The sequence below is a fragment of the Nyctereutes procyonoides genome, unplaced genomic scaffold (assembly GCF_905146905.1).
Source record: "Nyctereutes procyonoides isolate TBG_1078 unplaced genomic scaffold, NYPRO_anot_genome, whole genome shotgun sequence".
In the NCBI taxonomy this organism is placed as follows: domain Eukaryota; kingdom Metazoa; phylum Chordata; class Mammalia; order Carnivora; family Canidae; genus Nyctereutes; species Nyctereutes procyonoides.
This window is the reverse complement of record NW_026575043.1, coordinates 21,915,266-21,936,927: the sequence shown is the minus strand read 5'-3', so window position 1 is coordinate 21,936,927 and position 21,662 is coordinate 21,915,266. Positions and strand designations below refer to the sequence as shown.

Here is a 21,662-nt window from a genome sequence, read left to right as displayed (position 1 = left end):
GAAAGTAAAGTGGTAATGAATCACCTGTGAAATAACATAGTAAAAAGTGAAAATGCTTTGTAAGCCAGGTCATGTTATATCTTCACACAAATGTTATTTATTATCAATATAGTAATTGAGTGTAACCTGAATGTCCCTGATTCTACAAATAACTGAGGGGGTCACCAGTTTTTGGGTATCCAAATAGGATTACCTGGATCCATATCCCATATTTGGCTCTAATAAATCCAGTCCCCTCCTAAATATTTCTGAGAATTCCTAGTTTGTCATCTGTAAACCCCACTAATTGACTTCTAAACCACTTCTGGCTCTTGGGTTGGTTCTCTTCCTAACTAACAGCCTTCTAAAGATTTGTTCCCCTAAACAAAAGACTGCTCCCCCTTTTGGGAGCACCATTTGCCCTCCTCCAAGGAATGTGGAAATTGCTCTAGTCATTTTCTCTCCCATCTATACTAAGAAGATCATCGGAATGGAGAAAATACATTGCCAAGGATAGGAAGACTTCAAGGCAAGTTTTAGAATGTTGATGCTACTTCCTAGATCATTTGACTTTTCTATATTAATCACGTGTCTAATAACCTTGCTGAATTCAACTATTATTCTAAGTGTGTAGGTTGTTTTATTTTTTATTTTTTTAAATAATAAATTTATTTTTTATTGGTGTTCAATTTGTCAACATACAGAATAACACCCAGTGCTCATCCCGTCAAGTGCCCCCCTCAGTGCCCGTCACCCATTCACCCCCACCCTCCTCCCCTTCCACCACCCCTAGTTCATTTCCCAGAGTTAGGAGTCTCTCATGTTCTGTCTCCCTTTCTGATATTTCCTACCCATTTCTTCTCCCTTCCCTTATATTCCCTTTCACTATTATTTATATTCCCCAAATAAATGAGAACATATAATGTTTGTCCTTCTCCGATTGACTTACTTCACTCAGCATAATACCCTCCAGTTCCATCCACGTCGAAGCAAATGGTGGGTATTTGTCATTTCTAATGGCTGAGGAATATTCCATTGTATACATAAACCACATCTTCTTTATCCATCATCTTTTGATGGACACCGAGGCTCCTTCCACAGTTTGGCTATTGTGGACATTGCTGCTATAAACATCGGGGTTGTAGGTTGTTTTAAATATTTTATGTATTCAAACATTATTTTAAAATGAGAGTTTTACATTTTCCTATGGAGACTTTGCATCTTTAATTAATTTTTCCAGCCACATTACAGAGACTAACCACTGACACAAAGTTGACAGCAGTGACAACTGGATATCCCTGTATGGTTCAGTCTGAAAATCAGAGGTAAGTGTTCAATATTTTGACTTTATGTATATTGTTAGTGGGAGGTTTCCAGATCATCCCTTTATCAGATTAAGGAAATCTCCTTCTAGTTCTCATCCACTGAGGGTTTTTTATTATGAGTATGGAATTTTGTCAAATGCTTTTTATGAATCTACCAAGTTGATTATATGTTTATCCTGTATTCTGTTAATGTTGTGAATCACATAGGTTGATTTTGAATGCATCAATCTTGCATTCCTGGGATAAATCATACTTGCTGGATTCGATTTGTTTTGAATTTTTTGTCTTAGTCTGACAGAAAACCAGTCTGTAATTTTACTTTCTTGTAATACCTTTTACAGATTTTGGTCTGAGGGCCACAGCTCATAAAATGAGTTGGGAAGTGTTGCCTCGTTCTCTGTTCTCTATGGAGTTTGTATAAGAGAGGTATGACCTCTTCCTTAAATATGTGAAAGAATTTACCAGTGATGCCATCTGGGACTAGAGTTTTCTTTGTGGAAAGGTTTTAAACTATGGATTCAATTACTTTAACAGATACAGGACTACTTCAATTTGCTTTTGCATATGTGTGTGTTATTCTTCCAGTTGTACTTTTCAAGGAATCTATCCATTTCATCTAAGTAATCAAATGTCTTGGCATAAAATCATTCATAATATCTTTTTATTACCTTTTCAGTATATATTGAATCTTGATATTCATAGTTTGTCTTCTCTTTCTCTTTTTTCCCTCCTTTTTCTTTATAAGTGTTGCTAGCGGCCATCAGTTTTATTAAGTCTCTCCAAAGAACTTATTTTTGACTGTGGATTTTTTTCTCTTATTCATCAGCTATTTCATTGCCTCTTGCTCTTACCTTTATTTCCTCCCTTAATTTTATTTACTTTCCAGTAATCTAGCATCTTGTATGGATACTTGGATTATTGATTTTTCAACCCTTCTTTTCCAGTATAAGCCATGGCAGACATGAGAATGCCAATTGGATAATCCTTCAAGAAAAGAACCTGCCCAATTGCTATGAGTAAGGACATCTGCCAGCTGCCAGCTGTTATCTCCCTCAGGGTCTACTTTGGTTTTTAAAGCTAAGGTCAAACTCTTCTTGGAGAAACCTCCTTGGCCAATGTCTAAGCAAAACAGTGGTAACTGATTGCATGCTCTTCTTAGAGTAGCTCCCCGCTAGCAACTGAAACAAATAGAGGGACAAGGGCTCTCCCAAAGGGAAGTCTTTGCTCTGGTATGCCTTTTGGGACACAGAGACTTGGGGTCAAGTTGCCATTGTGGTCTGATGCAGGATAACTTCCTGACCTGCAGGGGAAGTTATGGAGATGTTAATAAAACATGGCATTCTTAGGGACAAAATAGCTGGGAACCAACAGAGGTGTATGTATTATGATCTCTTGTGATTTTGGGGTATTTTCTAATGACCTTAAAAAAACTTGATTTCTAGTTTTATTCCATATTTTGTGTGATTTTTATATTTTTTTATTATTTTTTTATTTTTATCTTTTGAAATTTATTGAGACTTGCTTTATGGCCTAGCATGCAGTCCATCTTGATCAATGTTCCAGGTGCTCCTGTAAAGAATCCATAGTTTATAGTTGTTGAATTTTGTTTACTACCCAAGTCAATTTGATCAACTTGGTTAATCATATTGTTTAAATTTGCTGTATTCTTGTTGATATTTTTATCTGTTTGGTCTATCAGGTACTGAGAGAGAGTATTAAAATCCCCAATTATTTTAACCAAATACCTGCCCACTGATGTCTGTAGCAGCTTTATTAAAAATTTCCAAAACTTTGAACCAATCAAGATGTCCCTCAGTAGGTGAATTAATAAATTGTGGTACATCTAGATAATGGAATATTATTCAATGCTAAAAAGAAATGAGCTATTGAGCCATAAAAAGACATGAAGGAAACTTAAATGTATGTTACTAAGTGAAAAAAGCCAATCTGAAAAGGCTATTTACTGTATGATCCCAATTATATGACATTCTGGGAAAGGCAAAATAATGAAGGCAGTAAAAAACAATGGAGCAGTGTTTTCTAGGAGTTAGAGGGGAGGGAGGGATGAATGGGCAGAGCACAGATGATTTTGTGGACAGCAAGACTATCCTGTAGGATATGGTAATGGTGGATACGTGCCATTATACATTTGTCCAAACCTGCAGAACCAAGAGTGAATCCTCAGCTAGGTTAATTATAGACTTTGGGTGATAATGATGCATTCATTAATTAAGGTTTATTGATTATAACAAATGTATCACTTGGGGTGAGAGGAATGTTGATAATGAATGTGTTATGAATGTGTGGGGCAAGAGGGTTATTGGAAATCTCTGTGCCTTCCCTTCAATTTTGCTGTAAATCTAAAACTACTCTAAGAACTAACATCTATTTTAAAAAGTCAAGGGAAGGAGAGTTGACTGGGAAGGGGTTTTAGAGGAGCTTCTGTGGTACAAATAGTGTTATTTTTTTTTTTAACTGCCTGTGTTCACTGTGTGTGAATCCAACTGTATGGTCATGAAAACAATTTCCAATTATGACTGGAAAAGAAAATCTGTCTCTCTTTTTAGCTCTGTCATTTACTTTTTATATTTTGATTTACTTTTATATTACTTTTACTTTTTATATTATGATTTCTATGTTGTCCTTCTGAATTTACCCTTTTATCTTTATGAAATGTCCCTCTTTATCTAGGAACAATTTTTGCCCTAAATACTACTTTTCTGATATCAACATAACATCTCCAGCTACCTTTTGGTTACTGTTTCCATGATATGTATATTTTACCTTTGTATTTGCATCTTTGTAAATAGCATGTAATTGTGTCTTGTTTGTATAATTCATTTGTAATTTAAGTACATCATGGTCATTAAATTTGGGCTGTATGATACCAATTCTTTAAAATGCATTGAGGTCCAACATGTGATAAATTTTCATAAATGCTTCCTGTATATTTGAATGTTATATGTTGTCCATTTGAACAATGGACATTATTTATTGTGCTGTTCCAATATTCTATATCTTTTCCGATTTTATTGTTTCTCAATTTACCAAGTACTAACAGAGGAGTAAAAGTTCCTACTATAAATGTGGACTTAACAGTTTCTCTTCGTAGATCTGTCAGTTTCTACTTCATATAGTTTGAGGCTGATTGTGTTATTAACTGCATACAAATTTAGAATTGTGGTTAATTGAGGCTTTTTATCATTTTTAAGTGACATTCTTTATTGCTAGTAATATCTTTTGCCTTAAAGTCTGTATTTTGTGATATTGATATAAATACTCAGATTTTTTTGTTAATGTTCATTTGATTTATTGTTTTCCATATTTGACTTTCGAGTATTTGTAGTTTAACATTATTTTTCTGTCTTTTCAATAATATAACAACCTTGAAATGTATTAACCCTAAACACTTCCATCCCATATCATATACTACAGTTTTCCAGTACTTTAACTTGTAGCCTATTTTCCAACTTTTTATAATTATTATTTGACAGAGTCAATGTCTGTTTGAATTTATCCACATGCTCACCAGAATCTTTGCTCACCATTCCTTCTTGGATCTCTGACCTTCTATCTGTGATCACCTTTATTCTACCTGAAGTACAGCCTTTAGAATTTAATTTACTGAGAATGTTCTGGTGGCAAACCTTTAATTTTTGTTCATCACAATAGTTTGCTCTCTACTTTGAAAGTTAGTGTTCTGGTTATAGAATTTTATACTGACAATTATTTTTTCTTTCAGCTTATTGAAGATATTTCATTATCTTCTTATTTCCATTGTTGCTATGAGAGGTTAGCAGTCAGTCTAGTTGTTATTTATTTGTGGACGATATCTTTGGCTTCCTGTTAAGATCTCTATCTATGCAGTATTCTGAAATTACACTATAATAAGTCAGATATTGACTTAGGGGCATATTTTTTTGGTTTCTATCTGAGCACTGATGTATTTCAATAATTCTGGAAAATTCTCAGCTTTTATCTGTAGAACATTTTCTATTCCTCTATTGTCTTATTCTTAAGCTCTGATAGACAGAAGAGAAGACCTTTAATTGTTTTTATGTTCATTAACCTCTATCCCAAGATACAGATTTTAGATACCTTGATAATACCTTGCTTTCTTGTCAAATCTTTGATGCCTTTATAAATATTTTTTTTGGAACCAAATCAGATAGTGCTATACTTTTTTGCTTCAAGTATCAAACATAATTTAGAAAACGCAAGAGGAAAAAAGCCTCTTGTATTTACCCATATTTTGGCTTATTATGTTCTTTATATGCATCCCAATATTCCAGGGTTCCTTCTTTTGTAATTTCCTTTCTGTTTACAGAACATCTTCTAGCCATTCTTTTAGGGTAAGAGTGTTGGTGACAAATTTGTTTTGTTTTCCTTCTGAGAATGTTTCAATTTTCCTTTTATTCCTAAAGGACATGTTATCTGGGTATAGGATTCTAAGTTCACAAGTTGTTACTTTTTCTTTAAGATCTTGAAAAATATTGTGCCAAATCTCCTGGACTTCCATATTTTCTTTATGCCCTCAACTTCTACAGCCATATCTCCAGCCCCAGCATCTCCATTGAGGTTCAGTCTCTTATTTGCTGCTGCCACTGGACATTCTCACTTGAATACTAGCATTTTAAACATACATTCTTATTATTGCACCTCATTTATATCCTCATAATTGTTTCTCTTTTCTTGGGAAAAAATGCTTTTGTGGAGACTATTTTTTCTAACCAATTCTGTGTTGTTGGCAAGGGATTATCCCAGTGTTTTTTTTTAATCCAGAATTTTTACTCTTTATTCATTGGGAGGATTTGTCCATAAAATGAACTCATTCTTTTAGGGCATTAGAATGTCCTTATTTTCCTTCCTTCTTTCTTTTTTAACAAATGTTATTTATTTATTCATGAGACACACACACACACACACACACAGAGAGAGAGAGAGAGAGAGAGAGAGGCAGAAACACAGGCAGAGGGAGAGGCAGGCTCTTTGCGGGGAGCCGAATGTGGGACTTGATCCTGGGACCTGGGATCACGGCCTGAGCTGAAGGCAGACACTCAACCGCTGAGCCACCCAGGCGTCTCTGTGCCTTATTTTCTTGTGTTTTGTTATCTTTTACTGTGAACTGTTCATTTTTCCTGGAAATTTATCTATGGAGATTCTTTGAGGCCTGAGCTGAAGTTGAAGACTTGTATTTTTCCTGCCAATCACCTTGGAGCAATATGAGCCAATCAATGATCACCTCAAGTTGATTTTTCCCTTTGGGATTTTTCAGACTACATAGTTAATAGGAACCTGAATCCACATAAGTTCAATTTATGGTTATGAATTCCCAGGGGATTACTTTATTTTTGTTCCTTCTAACCTTAGGACTGGCAGTTTCCCTGCTGTGCCCTTCTGCATAGTGGGGCTTCACTGTGAGTTTGAAATATTTATGAGAATCTCAATCTCAGTCCTTATCTGGGGTGTGCTCCAGACTTTTCCTTCTGTTCCCTGTACTGGTGCAATCATTAAACTGCAAGCTCAAGGATTCCAGGTTTTGCCAAAATTTTCCAGGAAGGATGATGGCTTTGGCATTTCAAGTTCCTCATTTCACTTCACTTTGGAGATTGGCATGTACTTTACACAAACTTAATGTTCAAAAAAGATTTTAAAAGATTTCTTATCCAATATATGAGTTATTTTATTTGGGTGAGTTATTCAGGGTATCCAATATGCCATCCTGCTGGAAAAAGAGATTTCTCACAATATATGATTTTTCTGTTATAAACTCTTATCTTTTTAGCACATATCTCTTAGCTGAATATGTCACAGCCATAAATATTTAATGATTAAACATTTTTTTATCATCTGAATAGTTTAAAATTTCTACTTTCAATTTACTGTCAGCTTTCCTTCTTCCTCTTAACCCTATAATATGAAACAGGCAACTGAAAAATGATCCTTTGAAAAGCTGTGTAGTCAGCCTGATATGATTAGATGTCATGATAGTGATGGGCTTAATTTTTTTTTTCTGCATAATCATCTTGAGTTCTTTGCCTCTGGGTCGAGAACTTGGAAGTCAGAGGTGATTTATTTTCTTATTTACACATAAAGTGAAGGAGAAAAACATTCTACTCTTAGCTGAAAATGTTCATGGGAGATATAGTCACTCAAAAATCAAATAGGGGATGTGGGGATTACAAATGAGTCTGCAATGGCTTCAGAAAGGTTACTGTAGCCAATTTAACAGAATCCAAGGAAATATGTTCAAGTGGAAGAAGGTTGCCTTTCTCCAGATCTACTGAGCATTACTCTGGGATCAGGCTGGGGAGATGGTTCAGGGAAATATACATACACTCATGTACACACATGCACACACACAGTTGCATACTTACCTAGACATACAAACTACAAACATACACATGTACTTACTAGTTGTATAGTAGGGGAATTCTGACAAGTGAATCATTGGATTTTGTTTTTTATTTTATCCTTTTGTCCTAGTTCTCAAAGTAATATGTGTTTATTAGAAAAGCATTGGAAAGTCCAGGAAAATAACCCCTAATGCTATTTCTTAGTAAAAGCAACAGCAACATTTTGTTGCATTTCTCTCTCTCTCTCTCTCTCTCTCTTCTTTTGCATTTATTAAATATAGATCAGCTTGTACATGCAATTACATTTCATTCTGCTTTTCTCTTCCACTGGACAATTTTATATTAGATACATACCCAGGTTTCTTTCTATTTTTTTTAAGATTTTATTTATTTATTTATGAGAGACACAGAGAGAGGCAGAGACACAGGCAGAGGGAGAAACAGGCTCCATGCAGGGAGCCGGACGTGGGACTCGATCCTGGGTCTCCAGGATCACGCCCTGGGCTGAAGGCAGCGCTAAACCGCTGAGCCACCCAGGGATCCCCATGCCCATGTTTCTAAATAGTATTTTCATCATAATAAGATATTCTTTCATGTGGGTTCACAATTTCCTCTCATTAGACATTGAAATTGTTATAATTTCTTCAGTAATAAAATGAGTCACTGTTGTTATATCTCCCTGTGTCCTCTGTCTTGGTCATAGAAAAATAATTAAAGGTTGCTCTCAGTTCAAGTGTCACTGAAATCCCTGAGACGTTCAAGTTCAGCTGTCAATTTGTTACCCCGAAATTCTCCATAGATGTTTCCCACTTTCATCTCTTACCCTTAATCTGGCCACTGCAAGCTTTTCAGAGTATTTCTTTCAACCACATGTGGTATGTGTTCCCCTTGGGGGGAGATTTGTAAATTAAAAAAAAATTCTCTGTTTCATTATATTTCAAGTGTTCCTTTAGCCTCCTGGTGTATAACGCAATGCATTAGTGGTTGAGCACCAACTGATGACTTGTGAAAGTCCTGAAATATTCTAGATCCACCCTATAGATTAGCATTTGAAATATGGTTAGTTAAAACTGAAATATTCTGTAAGTATAAAATACACAGTGAATTTCAAAGGCTTAGTATGATGAAAAGAACACAAATCATTTTATTGATGATACTATTTATGTTGATTGCACGTTAAAATGGTAATATTTCAGATATGTTGAATTTAATGAAATATTTTATTAAAATTAGTTTAATTATTGTTATGTGTTTTTAATGTAGCTACTAGAAAATTTAAAATTACATATGTGGCTTGTATTTGTGGCTGGTATTGTATTTCTGTTTGAAAGGCCAATTTAGAGGCAAGAGTTAGAGCCTGGGGAACCATACTAACATTCCCTCTCTAGACAGCACCTCATCCCCCTCCTCTGCTCAAGCCTCCAGAATCCTCAGTAAGGGGAAAAAAAAATGTCAGCACAGCTCTCCCTGACTCATTGTCTCCCAGAGCATGTAGAAGCAGAGTTAGGTAGTGGATGAGAGAACTAACTTGGTTGGTTGGTTATGTTATTTTATTAATTGTAAGATCCATTCTGCATTAAATTGTTTGAGTGACAGTCTCCCAGGTGGAACAAACATAGCAGTAAAGCATTCACCAAACGCTCTGTGTCTTTGGGCTTTGGCTGCAGCTTTGAGTCATTTTCTTCTTCTCCACCTGACTTCAATCACTCCTTTTGCAAAAGCTCCAAAGCTCCCTTGTGCCTACTTTAGGGATTCAGAGCTGGGACTCCACATACTTTTTTGCCATTGCAGCTGCCAGGCAGATAAAAAATGGTGCATAGCAGAGCTCCCTGCTCTGAGCAGCTCAAGAGGAGGAGGCAGAAGCTGGCGCATTTGGATTCAGGAGAAGCCTGAGATAACTGAGCCAATTTCTTTAGATCCAGCAGTTTCCTAGGCCTGCCAAGACACTTCAGCCTCCCAGACAGCTCAAGGACTTAGACAGGAAAAGTTGAGTTAATGAGTGATGGTTGACACACAATTCTGAACCCTGCAACAGCAGTGTGTCTGTGCTCAGGCCTTCATCGGGCGATGGCCCAGCGACAGCACAGAACTCCTTGGCTGGGAGCCACTCCTGGCTGTGGCTGCAGGTGGCTCCTGGTTTCTGCACTGTTAGGGCAGTGACTTCAAGGGCAGCTGAGGTTCCTAGTTACCCTAACACATTTATAAAACTGGTCAAGCTCCCTCCAACCAAATGTCCTTCCTGCTTTCAATTATTTTTGTAGGGAACCTCTGTTTGCACACAGAGTCATGTTTCTTGCCATGTTTGTTTAGTTTCTTTTTCCGCCGGCCTCTTTCCTCCAGACTGGTAGAGGCAGTCTTTCTTGTGGCTTGATGCCAGTTGAGTCTCAGCCAGGTATGGCTGGAAGGGGCTTGGCAGATTCCCCTCTGAAGCGGGAATTTTCAGGCTGCTTAATTCCTAGGAACTGAAGTCTGGGAAAAGAGACAGACATTGGGTATTCCCCACTCATGCATATAACAAAAATGTGGGTGCCCTCTTCTGTGGACTAAGCCGCTGGCTGGTCGCTGAGAATTCAGAACTATCAGGTGAAAATCCACCCTTGCAGACTCTTAAAGTTCATGAAAAGTGATGAGAACCACCATGAGCTATACACGGAGGGAATGGGAATTCAGCTAGGCCAGCAGATAGCTCTGAGAAAACAGGAATGGAAGAAGGAATTGTGAATATTTCGTGAAGGAGAAATTTGAGCTGGCATTGAAGGGTGGGTATAACTTGGCTTTATCTATAGCAGCGTTTCTCAACCTCAACACTACTGACATTTTGGACCAGGTAACTCTCTATATTCTGTAGAATATTCTCTATTCTAATACTCAGGGGGCTGTCCTGTACATTGTAAGATTTTTAGCAGCACTGCAGACTTCTACTCATGAGGTACCCATAGGATTCCATCCTGTTGTGACAAACAAAAAGTGTCTCCAAACATTGTCAAATGTCCTTCACTGGAAAAAAAAAAAAGTCATCTGGTTGAGAATCACAACTATAAAGGAATAGGCAAAAAAGTATTCCAGAGAGAGAGAGAGAGAACAAAGGAGAAGCCTGCCCCAGACAGCAGGCAAATCAGTTTGCTGGGAATTAAGGGTATGTGAAGAGAACTCTCAAACAGTGGAAAAATAGAATGTAAGCTCCACAGACGTGTGTGTGTGTGTGTGTGTGTGTGTGTGTGTGCATGTGTGTGTTTCATGGTGGGCCTCAAACTCCTAGAATTTCATTTAAAAAAAAAACCCTCCTAGAATAGAGTCTGCCCCATACTTGAAACTCAACACTGTTTATAGAATGGAAGAGAGTCTAGGACCACTTAATAGAGGGCCGAGCACTGGGTTGAGGAGTATTGGTTTTTCTTCTGTAAGTAACATGGAGACATTTGAATGTTTTAGAATAAAAGAAAGTGGTGACCCATTCTAGATTATCTAGAATCAGACAGTCATACATCTGGAAGATTGGAGAATAGCCAAAAGGCTGTACAGGAGTCCAGATAAGAGATAATAAGGGTTTGACCACAGAGAGCATGTGGAGGGAGATGAGGAGAAGCCATACATGACAGCAAGACTGGGAAGTGGGAATGGGGCAGAGAAAGAATGGCAATGCATAAAAGTAGGAAACACAGAGAACAAAGAGGGCATGTGGGAAATAATTTAATTATTTGCAGTTTGCTTTTATAGAAGAATCAATACTAATCCTTCTCAAATTCTTCCCAAAATTTGAAGAGAACTGAATACTTCCAAAATAATTTTATGAGGGCAGCGTTACCCTAATACTAAAGCCAGACAAAGCCACTATAGGAAAAGAAAATTACAGGCCAATATTCTTTATGTGCATACATGCAAAAATCTTCAACAAAATATCAGCAAAATTAAACAGCACATTAAAAGTATCATACATCATTATCAACTAGGATTTATCCTGGGATGCAAGGATGGTTCAATATAGACAGGGCAATAAATCTGATAGATACATCACATAAACAGAATGAAGGATAAAAAAAATCATATCATCTCAATAGGTGCAAGAAAAAGTACTTGACAAAAATTCAGCACCTTTTCATCAAAAAAATTCTCAACAATTAGGTATGAAAGGAATATACATAATAAAGTCCCTATATGACAAGCCCACAGCTGATGTCCTATTCACTTGGGTAAAGCTGAAAGCTCTTCCTCTAAGATCAAGAACACAAAAAGAATGTCCACTTGTGTAACTTATATTCAGTATAGTACTAGAAGTCCTAGTGAGACTAACTAGGCAAGAAAAAGAAATAGTATACCTCAGAGGTATTGTGGGTTTGGTTCCAGACCATCACAATAAAGTGACTATCACAATAAGTGAGTCAAATAGTTTTTTTTTTTGCTTTCCCAGTGCAAATAAAAAGTATTCTTACACTTTAGTGTACAATATCATTTAGTGTACAATATCATTGTGTCTAAAAATACCATGTTCTCCAATGAAAAAGACTTTATTGATTAGAGAGCTGATCTTCCTCTGAGCTTTCAGCAAGTCATTATCTTTTTGCTGGTGGAGGGTCTTGCTTGCATGTTGATGGTTACTGACTAATCAACGTGGTGGTTGCTGGAGGTTGAGTGGCTGTGACAATTTCTTAAAATAAGACGTTAAGAATTTGGTACTTTGAAGTTTGGTACCTCCAACTGATTCTCCCTTTCATGATTGATTTTACTATAGCATGCTATGCAGTTTGATAGCATTTTACCCACAGTACAACATCTTTCATTGGGAGTCAAGCCTCTCAAACCCTGCCACTGCTTTATCAACTAAGTTTGTATAATATTTTAAATTGTTTGTTGTCATTTCAACAATCTTCACAGCATCTTCACCAGGATTAGATTCTCTCAAGAAACTACTTTCTTTGCTCATCCTTTAGAAGCAATTCCTCATACATTCAAAATTTATCATGATATTGCAGGAATTCAGTCACATCTTTAGGCTTCACTTCTGATTCTTGTTCTCTTGCAGTTCCTTCCTCCACTGGAATCCCGAAGCCCTCAAAATCATCCATGAGGGTTGTAATCAACTTCTTCCAAATTTCCATTAACACTGATATTTTGACCTCTTCCCCTGAATCACAAATGTTCTTCAAGGCATCAAAAACAGCAAATTCTTTCCAGGAGGTTTTCAATTTATATTTCCCAGATCCATCAAATGAATCACTATGTATGGCAGATAAAGCTTTATCAAATGTATTTCTTAAATAATAAGACTTGAAAGTCAAAACTACTACCTGAACCATGGGCTGCAGAATGGATGCTATGTTAGCAGGCATTAAAAAAAAAACATTAATCTCTTTGTCCATTTTCATCAGAGTTCTTGCATGACCAGGTGCATGGTCAATGAGCAGGAATACTTTGAAAGGAATCTTTTTTTTTTCTTCCCTGAGAAGATCTCAACAGTTGGCTTAAAATACTCAGTAACCCATGCTGTAAATAGATATGCTGTCATCCGGGTTTTGTTTTTCCATTTATAGAGCATGGGCAGAGTAGACTTAGCATAATTCTTAAGAGCCTAGAATTTTTAGAACAACAAATGGGCATTGGTTTCAACTTTAAGACACCAGCTACATTACTCCCTAACAAGAGAGTCAGCCTGTCCTTTGAAGCTTTGAAGGCAGTCACTGACTTCTCCTCTCTAGCTATGGAAGTCTTAGATGGCATCTTCTTCCAATAGAAGGCTATTTCATCTACATTGAAAGTCTATTGATTGGTATAGCCACCTTTAATAATGGCCTTAGCTAGATTTTCTCGTTAATTTTCTATGGTTTCTACATCAGCACTTGCTGCTCCACTCTGCACTTTCATGTCATGGAGATAGCTTCTTGCCGTAAAACTTGTGAACCAACATTCACTAGCTTCAGACTTTCCTTCTGCAGCTTCCTCCCCTCTCTCAGCCTTCACAGAATTGAAGAGTTAGGGCCTTGGTCTGGATTAGCCTTTGGCTTAAAGGAATGTTGTGGCTGGTTTGATCTTCTATCCAAACCATTAAAACTTTCTCCATCAGTAATAAGGCTGTTTCTTTTTCTTATCATTCATGTATTCACTGGAGTAGCACTTATAATTTCCTTCAAGAACTTCTACTTTGCATTCACAACTTGGCTGTTCAGCACAAGAGGCCTAGCTTTTGGCCTCCTTCGGCTTTCAACACACATTCCTCACTCAGCTTAATAATTTCTAGCATTTGATTTACAGTGAGAAACATGAGACTCTTCCTTTCTCACTTAGACACTTAAGAGCCATTGCAGGATTATTAATTGGCCTAATTTCAATATTGTTGTGTTTCAGGGAATAGCAAGACCTGAGGAGGGGGAGAGAGAAATGGGAGAACAGCAGGTCAGTGGAAGATCAGAACACATAAAATTTTTATGGATTAAGCTTACTGTCTTATATGGGCACATGGAGGTTCATGGCTCTCCAAAACAATTACAATAGTAACATCAAAGATTACTGATCACAGATCATCATAAAAAAATAATAATCCTTAGAAAAGTTTGAAATAGTGTGGGAATTACCAATCTGTGACATGGAGACAGGAAGTGAACAAATGCTGTGGAAAATGATGCCAATAGACTTGCTGGAAGCAGGGTTACCACAAATGCTTAATTTTTAAGAAAAAAATGCACTATGAAGTGCAAGAAAGTGAAGTGCAATAAAACAAGGTATGCCTATAAAAGGCATTCAAATAAGAAAGGAAGAAGTAAAATTATCTCTGTGGATGACTTAATCTTTTTTTTTAAGATTGATTTATTTATTCATGAGAGAGAGAGAGAGCCAGAGACACAGGCAGAGGGACAAGCAGGCTCCCTGCAGGGAGCCAGATGGAGGACTTGATCCCAGGATCTGGGATCATGCCCTGAACCGAAGGTAGATGCTCAACCATTGAGCCACCGAGGCGTCCCCGGATGACCTAATCTTATAGATAACCCTATGACTTCACAAAACCATGTCATCTTCATGACATGGAAGTGCAGAGTGGAGCAGCAAGTGCTGATGTAGAAACCATAGCAAATTAACCAGAAGATCTAGCTAAGATCATTAATAAAGGTGGTTATACCAATCAATAGATTTTCAGTGTAGATGAAATAGCCTTCTATTGGAAGAAGATGCCATCTAAGACTTCCATAGCTACAGAGAAGCTTCAAAAGACAGGCTGACTCTCTTGTTAGGGGGTAATGCAGCTGGTGACTTAAAGTTGAAGCCAATGCCCATTTGTTGTTCTAAAAATTCTAGTGCTCTTACTAGCCCCAAACAAAAAAAACCCAACTTGTTAAAATTAATAAATTCATGAAAGTTGCAGGATCCAAAGTTAGCATACAAAAATAATTTGCATTTCTATACACTAAAAACAAACTATCTGAAAAAATTAGCATCAAAAACAGTAAAATACTTAGAATAAATTTAATCCAAACCCATGAGGTATTAATGAAAGAAATTGATCCAAACATGAATAAATGAGAAGATAATTTGTGTTCTTGGTTTGGAAGAGTTAATATTGTTAAAATATCCACATTACCCAAAACAATCTACACATTCAACACAAATTTCCAAAAAGGCATCAAAATTCCAAAGGCATTTTCCACAAAAATAGAAAAAACAATCCTAAAATTCATATGGAACAACAAAAGACTTTGAAAAGTCAAAACAATTTTGAGGAAGAAGAGCAAAGCTGATTTCAAACTATAGTACAAAGTTACAGTAATCAAAACAGTATAGTACTGACATAAAAAAACAGGCACATTTACCAATGGTACAAAATAGCCCAGAAAAAAATCCACACATATGTGGCAAACTACTCTTTGACAAGGGCACCAAGAACATACCATGGGGTAAGGATAATCTCCTCAATAAATGGTGTTGGGACAACTGCAAAGTATTGACACTGGACCCCTATCTTATATCACTCATAAAAATTCACTTGAAATAGATTAAAGACAAATCTAAGACCTGAAGCCATGGGAACTAGAAGTTGTCCGTTATGATCCATTTTCACCTCTTTCCATCATAACAGAACCCACATTTTTAGTTGGGTATGGGATTATTTATTATTAAGACTGTGTTAAGACCCAGCTTCCCTTGTCACTAGGTGTTGCCATGAGACTGTTTTGCCCAAGAGCTTTAAGAATCATTGTCACACAATTGCTTTCAGAAGCCTGTCCTGGTTGGCATGTCTCTTGTCTTCTTATTTTTTGTCCCATGTCCTTTTTTTTTTAAGATTTTATTTATTTATTCATGAGAGACACACGGAGAGAGGCAGAGACATAGGCAGAGGGAGAAGCAGGCTCCCTGTGGGGAGCCAGATGTGGGACTTGATCTCAAGACCCCTGGATCATGACCTGAGCTGAAGGCAGATGATCAATCACTGAGCCACCCAGGCATCCCTTTTGTCCTATGTTCTATCTTGCTTCCTGCATGTGGAAGGCTGGAGTTGGAGCAGCCTCTTTGGATCACGAGAATGGGTGCTGCACACTAAAGATGGAACCGTGGAAGCTGGCTTGGGGCCAGGGCTCTAGGTGACTTTGTGGATCTGCCATCCTGGCCCTGAATTGCTGATCCCCAGAATCAGACATGAGGGAGAAATGAACGTCTATCTGGTTTAAGCCACTGTTATTATAGGTGTCTGTTTGCAGCCAAACCTAATCCCATCTGACACAGTAGAAGGGACAGCAGATGGAAGAACTGGCCAGAGAGTTTGACAAGAGTAATTCAGTGTCCTGGAAACCAAGGAAGTCAGAATTTCAGAGCAGTGACCCGCAGTGCGGAGGAGGATGAGGCCTGAAGACAAAGACACTATATTTGACAGCTTAAAGGTCACTGGTAGCTTCATGTGAACACTGTCCAAGGTTAACTGCAAACCAAACCATATGAAAAGCCTCTTCACAGCATCTGCAAACACTCAGGACGTGCCAGCTGACCTACATCTTGGGGTCTGGAAGATGCCTCTGTAGCATGAAGAGAAAAAATATTTGCAGACTCACCTTATCTGCACAGACTGTTCAGCCTTCAGAGAATTACTAGGCGACCAGAGTCACTGTGAGTAAAGGTTGTCAAAATAATTAAACGAGTGTTTCCAGCGGTGAAGTTGGAGAATAAATGAAGGAGTAGGGTCTTCGCAATGGCAGCCCCTTGTCATTTGACTAATGCTCTCTGGTCCTTCAGAGCTCAGCCTGGAGCCACCTCCTCAGACACACAGTCCTTGGACCCCCTGTGGTAGCCTCTTACAGCTTCCTAAACTTGTCCTCCATTTGTTTAGTATCTGCCATCCTCAATGGCGTATTGGTCCCACGAGGCCTTGCACCCTGTCTGCTTCATTCATCGCTGTGTCTTCGGAGCCTAGCTGAGAATCTGGCAAAGAACAGCAGCTCGATTTAGTGCATGAAGTTTCCCCTCGCAGGGCTGGCCCCAATCCTCTTGGTGTTTCGCTTAGTTCATTCCTTGTCTGTGAGGAAAGACTTTTGGAAATTGTTTCCTCTCTTGGCTTCTCATTTTCATCCTGAGAACTGATGAAGAGAGGGGGAAAAGTGGAATTCCTAGTTAATGTCTACCAATGTTAGGGAGGATGGTATCTTAGTTTCCCATTCCCTCAATGAAGACACCAGGGAGCCAATTAGTATACTAAGACTATATGATACCCAAGGGTCTTTCAGAAGCTGGAGGGATGAAGAAGGCTCCTGAAGTCTTCACCCCCCCAACCCCCAGTGTACCTTCCAGGGTGTAGGCACTCTAAAAAGTACTCTAGACCCGTGCTTCTTAGAGCATTACTCAGCTACAGAGAACGAATTGCATTCCAGTTCCTCCAATTCTAGCCTCTACCTCCCCTCGAGCCTTATCTCCTCATCCCTCTGGCCCTATTGAGAGCCATCATCACTCTTCCCCAACATACCTGGGGTACCTCCAATTTTGTATCTTGGCTCAGGTGGTTTCCCCTCCTGAATATCCTCTTTCCCCCTGTCCCTGTCTCCCAAAGGCTACGTGGGCTACTAAATGCCATCTTCTCTGGAGAGCCTCACCTGTTTGCCCAGTCCAGGCATACATCTTTGTCCCCTCCATCTCCAACAGCTCCTATTGTCTGATGTTCCTTTGAAAATTAGCACATTCTGTCTTGTGCTGTTAGCCTGATTTTCAGATGGATACTCAGCTTTCTGAAAGGGTGCTACCTTGAACTTTTGCATAGCCCTTGGGTATAGCCTTGTACAAAGTACATATCAGTAAATAGCTATTGGTTGACTATCACAGTGTCCTGTTCCTTAGCTATGCTCTCTGTTTGCAGAAGTGGAGAAGAACACACACACACACACACACACACACACACACACACACACATGAAACCACAGAAATCCTTTCCTGCCCCTGCTTTCATGACTTCTGATCTTGGACTGTCAGACATACTACAGGTTCTGGGGACCTTAATTTATTTTTCTATTTCAAAAACAAAAAACAAAACCCACAACCTGCTGTGGCTAGTAACTTATAAACTGTAGTAGATTATTATAAGTAAGATGTATGTAATTGTTTACCAGCAAGCTTTAAATAAACACATAAATTCCAGTGTCTTCTTATTGGATTTTCTGACATGTCAGAATTGATCTGCGATCTCATTGAAATGTAAACTACAAACTAGCCTCTGAGGTTCTTAAATCAGAGGTGGGAATAGAGATAATAGAATGGTTAGCACCTTTGAGAAGCATATCTATTTGGTAGAGTGGTTGGCGGGTTATATTTTGCCAGCCAAAAGAATGACAGCTTCATTTGCACCAAGCTGCAGAGATTGCCTCTGAGCTGCTCCTCCTTTGTCTCCTCTCCAATGGAGAGGTCTAACAGTGGGGTTAGGCCACAGGCAGAGCAGCAATCCCTTCTTGTGATATAACTAAGATTCTCATTATCAAATGATCCTTTTGCAACCATTCCTCATAGCCTCTGTAGTAGACAGGATTCTCCAGAGAAACACAACGAATAGAGGAGATTTATGATGGGAATTGGCTCACATGGTTGTGGAGCAAGAGAAGTCCTACAATCTGCTGTTTGCAAGCTGGACAGCCAGGTAAGCCCATGGTATAATTCAGTCCAAGTCCAAAGTCCTGAGAATTGATGGTGTAATTCCCAGTCCCAGGGAAAAGTCTGGAGAGCCAGGGAACTGCTGGTATAAGTCCTGATGCCCAAAGGCCCAGAAGCTCCAATGCCCACAGGTGGGAGAAGATGGACATCCCATCTCAAGAAGAGGGAGTGAATTCACCCTTCCTTTGCCCATTTGTTCCATTGGCGCCCCAATGGATTGGAAAATGCCTACCCACATTGGCCAGAGCAGATATCTTTACTCAGTCTCCTAAATTAAATGCTTCCAGAAACACCCTCACAGACACTTTCAGCTCTCTGAGCATCCCTTAGCTCAGGCAAGTTGACACATAAAATTAACCATCACAGCAGCAGCCCCAATATCCTATTTTAATTGCATTAAGGCTCATTTTAAGCAACTTGGATAAGACAGAAATATGGCCTCTTATATAAATCCCCAGCTTATTCAGACATGAGGAAGACACACATTTAGTGATGGTAGAGGTACCACAGGCACAGGTGACTGTAATGGTCTTGGAACAATGGTGTCAATATACTTACAATGGTGTCAGTGCACTAACTTGTGCTAGGTCACCAGCCATGATTGCTCAGGTAGTGTCCTAAAAGGCAGCCCTCTTCTCTCTGGCTTGCAAGCTTGAACCTGGGCTGGGCTACACCTCTTCCATGCTTTAAGCTGTTACATTTGTTTTAAGGGTGTTATAATGGATTATAGACTGATCATCTCACACTGTTATCGAAAGCTCTCTTGCTGAAGCAAATTGAATCAGAAATTACTGATGAGGAGCTCTTGGGTGCCTCAGTGGGTTGGGTGTCTGCCTTCAGCTCAGGACATGGTCCTGGGGTCCTTGGGTTGAGCCCCTTGTCTGGCTCACTGTTCAGTGGGGAGTCTGCTTCTGCCCCTCCCCTGCTCATACCTGCACTCTCTCTCAATCTGAAATAAATGCAATCTTCAAAAAAAATTAAAACATAAAATCATTAAAAAAAAAGAAATTACTGATGATTCCTAAAGGAGAGATATTAGGACCAGTCTAAACAACCACTTCACAAGACAAATTGCCCAGATTAAAATAAGAGGAAATGACTCCCTTCTGATAGGAAGGATGATCCTAACACAGAAATCACTGGATTTCCTGATGGCACATGTCTAAATAGATAGTGGAAGCATGTGTCACTTTTTTTTTTATCAGCATACAGAAGAAAAAACTTCAAAAACTCTTGGTTGTCAGAATGATGATGGGGAGTCCTAAGGAGGCAACCCAACACCCTTTATTTGGAAAGAGTCAGGAGACCTGGCTTGTTAAAAAAAAAAATGTCAGGACTGACAAGAGGCTGTTTGCAAGGGTTTCTGCCACAGAAAGTCACAAACAAGTCCTAAGAAGAAAAATTTGACATGATTTAGATAGTTGCATCCTCCTCAAATCAAGAACAGATAAATTAAGCCATGATTGATGGTGGTTAGCAGTTTTCTTTTTTTTTTTTTTCAAGTTGTACAGGGTGGTGTTTTTCATTAAGGTGTACAACGTGATGATTTATACGTATAGTTGTGAAATAATTACCACAATCGAGTTAATTAACACATCCACCACTTCACATAGTTACCTTTTTGGGTGGTGAGAATGCTTAATATCTACTCCCTTAGCAAATGCCAAGTATACAGTATGGTAATGTTGACGGTAGTCACCATTAGATCTCCAGAAGTCATTCGCCTTAGAGCTGAAAGTTTGTATACCCCTTGACCACCATCTCCCCATTTCTCCCAACCCTCTAGCCCTTGCCAACCAGCATTCTACTCTGTTGATGTGATTTCAGCGCTTATCCCTTTTGATCCCACATGTAAGTGATGCCATACAGTATTTTTCTGTGTCTGGCTTATTATACTTATGGGGTTAAAGAAGAAAGTAAAGTCTCAAAGTGGTAGGTTGGATAAAAATGCAAGGTTCTTCTGCTCTTGAGGAGTGGACTTTACATTTTTTTTTTTTTGATTGCTGGGGCAGTTGCGGGGGAGACATGGTTTGAGAAACCAGGTACCTGCTCCAACATTTCTAAGTTAACATTTAAAATTTTTCATCTTGGGCACCCCCGGTGGCGCAGCGGTTTAGCACCGCCTGCAGCCCGGGGTCTGATCCTGGAGACCCGGGATCGAGTCCCACGTCGGGCTGCCTGCATGGAACCCGCTTCTCCCTCTGCCTGTGTCTCTGCCTCTCAGTCTCTCTCTCTCTCTCTCTCTGAATAAATAAATTAAAAAAATACTTAAAAAATAAAATAAAATTTTTCATCTTAAATTCAAGTAGTAGCAAAGAACTTCATTTCTAGTTTATTATATTTACATGTTAAAATCAAATGGTTACATTTCTGACTTAGATGTGGCTCTTCTAAATGCCATACTGCCTTAATAGCCACCAGCATAGCTGTTCTCTAACAAAGGGGTTTTTCAACATTCCTTTTACTCCTTTTCATATTTTGATCCCACTCTCTCTAAAGAATTTTATCCCATTGTAGGTTCTTGTGCTCGAAAGTCTTTAATTGTTGACCATATCACAGTTCCCCATAACAAAAGTATTTACATATACTGAAATAATATGTTAAAATATTTCCTCTGACTATTAAGCTGGGAATGTTCACCCCTTTTCCTGGATTACACTAGTGCACCATTGGTTGAACCACACACACCCCCGTGCCTTTCTTTGGTAAGGTGGAAGAAGGACGCTTGTGAGACAGGAGGTGGAAAGAAGGGCTAGTGGAATCAGGCCCTCCATTCTGAAGGAGACTCATTTTATATTTATTTATTGATTGATTGATTTTTATCTTTTATTTGTTTATTAAAGAGATTTTATTTATTTATTCATGAGAGACACAGAAAGAGAGAGAGAGGCAGAGA

The 21,662-nt window shown here is 38.6% G+C and overlaps 1 long non-coding RNA gene across 1 annotated transcript in view; it reads left to right on the top strand.

The window, feature by feature from the left end:
- The window catches only part of LOC129508101 (uncharacterized), a 63,901-nt gene extending 59,412 nt beyond the window's left edge, over positions 1–4,489 (top strand). Inside the window, exons 2-3 of the long non-coding RNA XR_008664133.1 lie at positions 1,220–1,304; positions 2,249–4,489. This is a non-coding gene — a long non-coding RNA (uncharacterized LOC129508101). The remainder of the gene's footprint in view (positions 1–1,219; positions 1,305–2,248) is intronic.
- Positions 4,490–21,662: the final 17,173 nt, after the last annotated feature.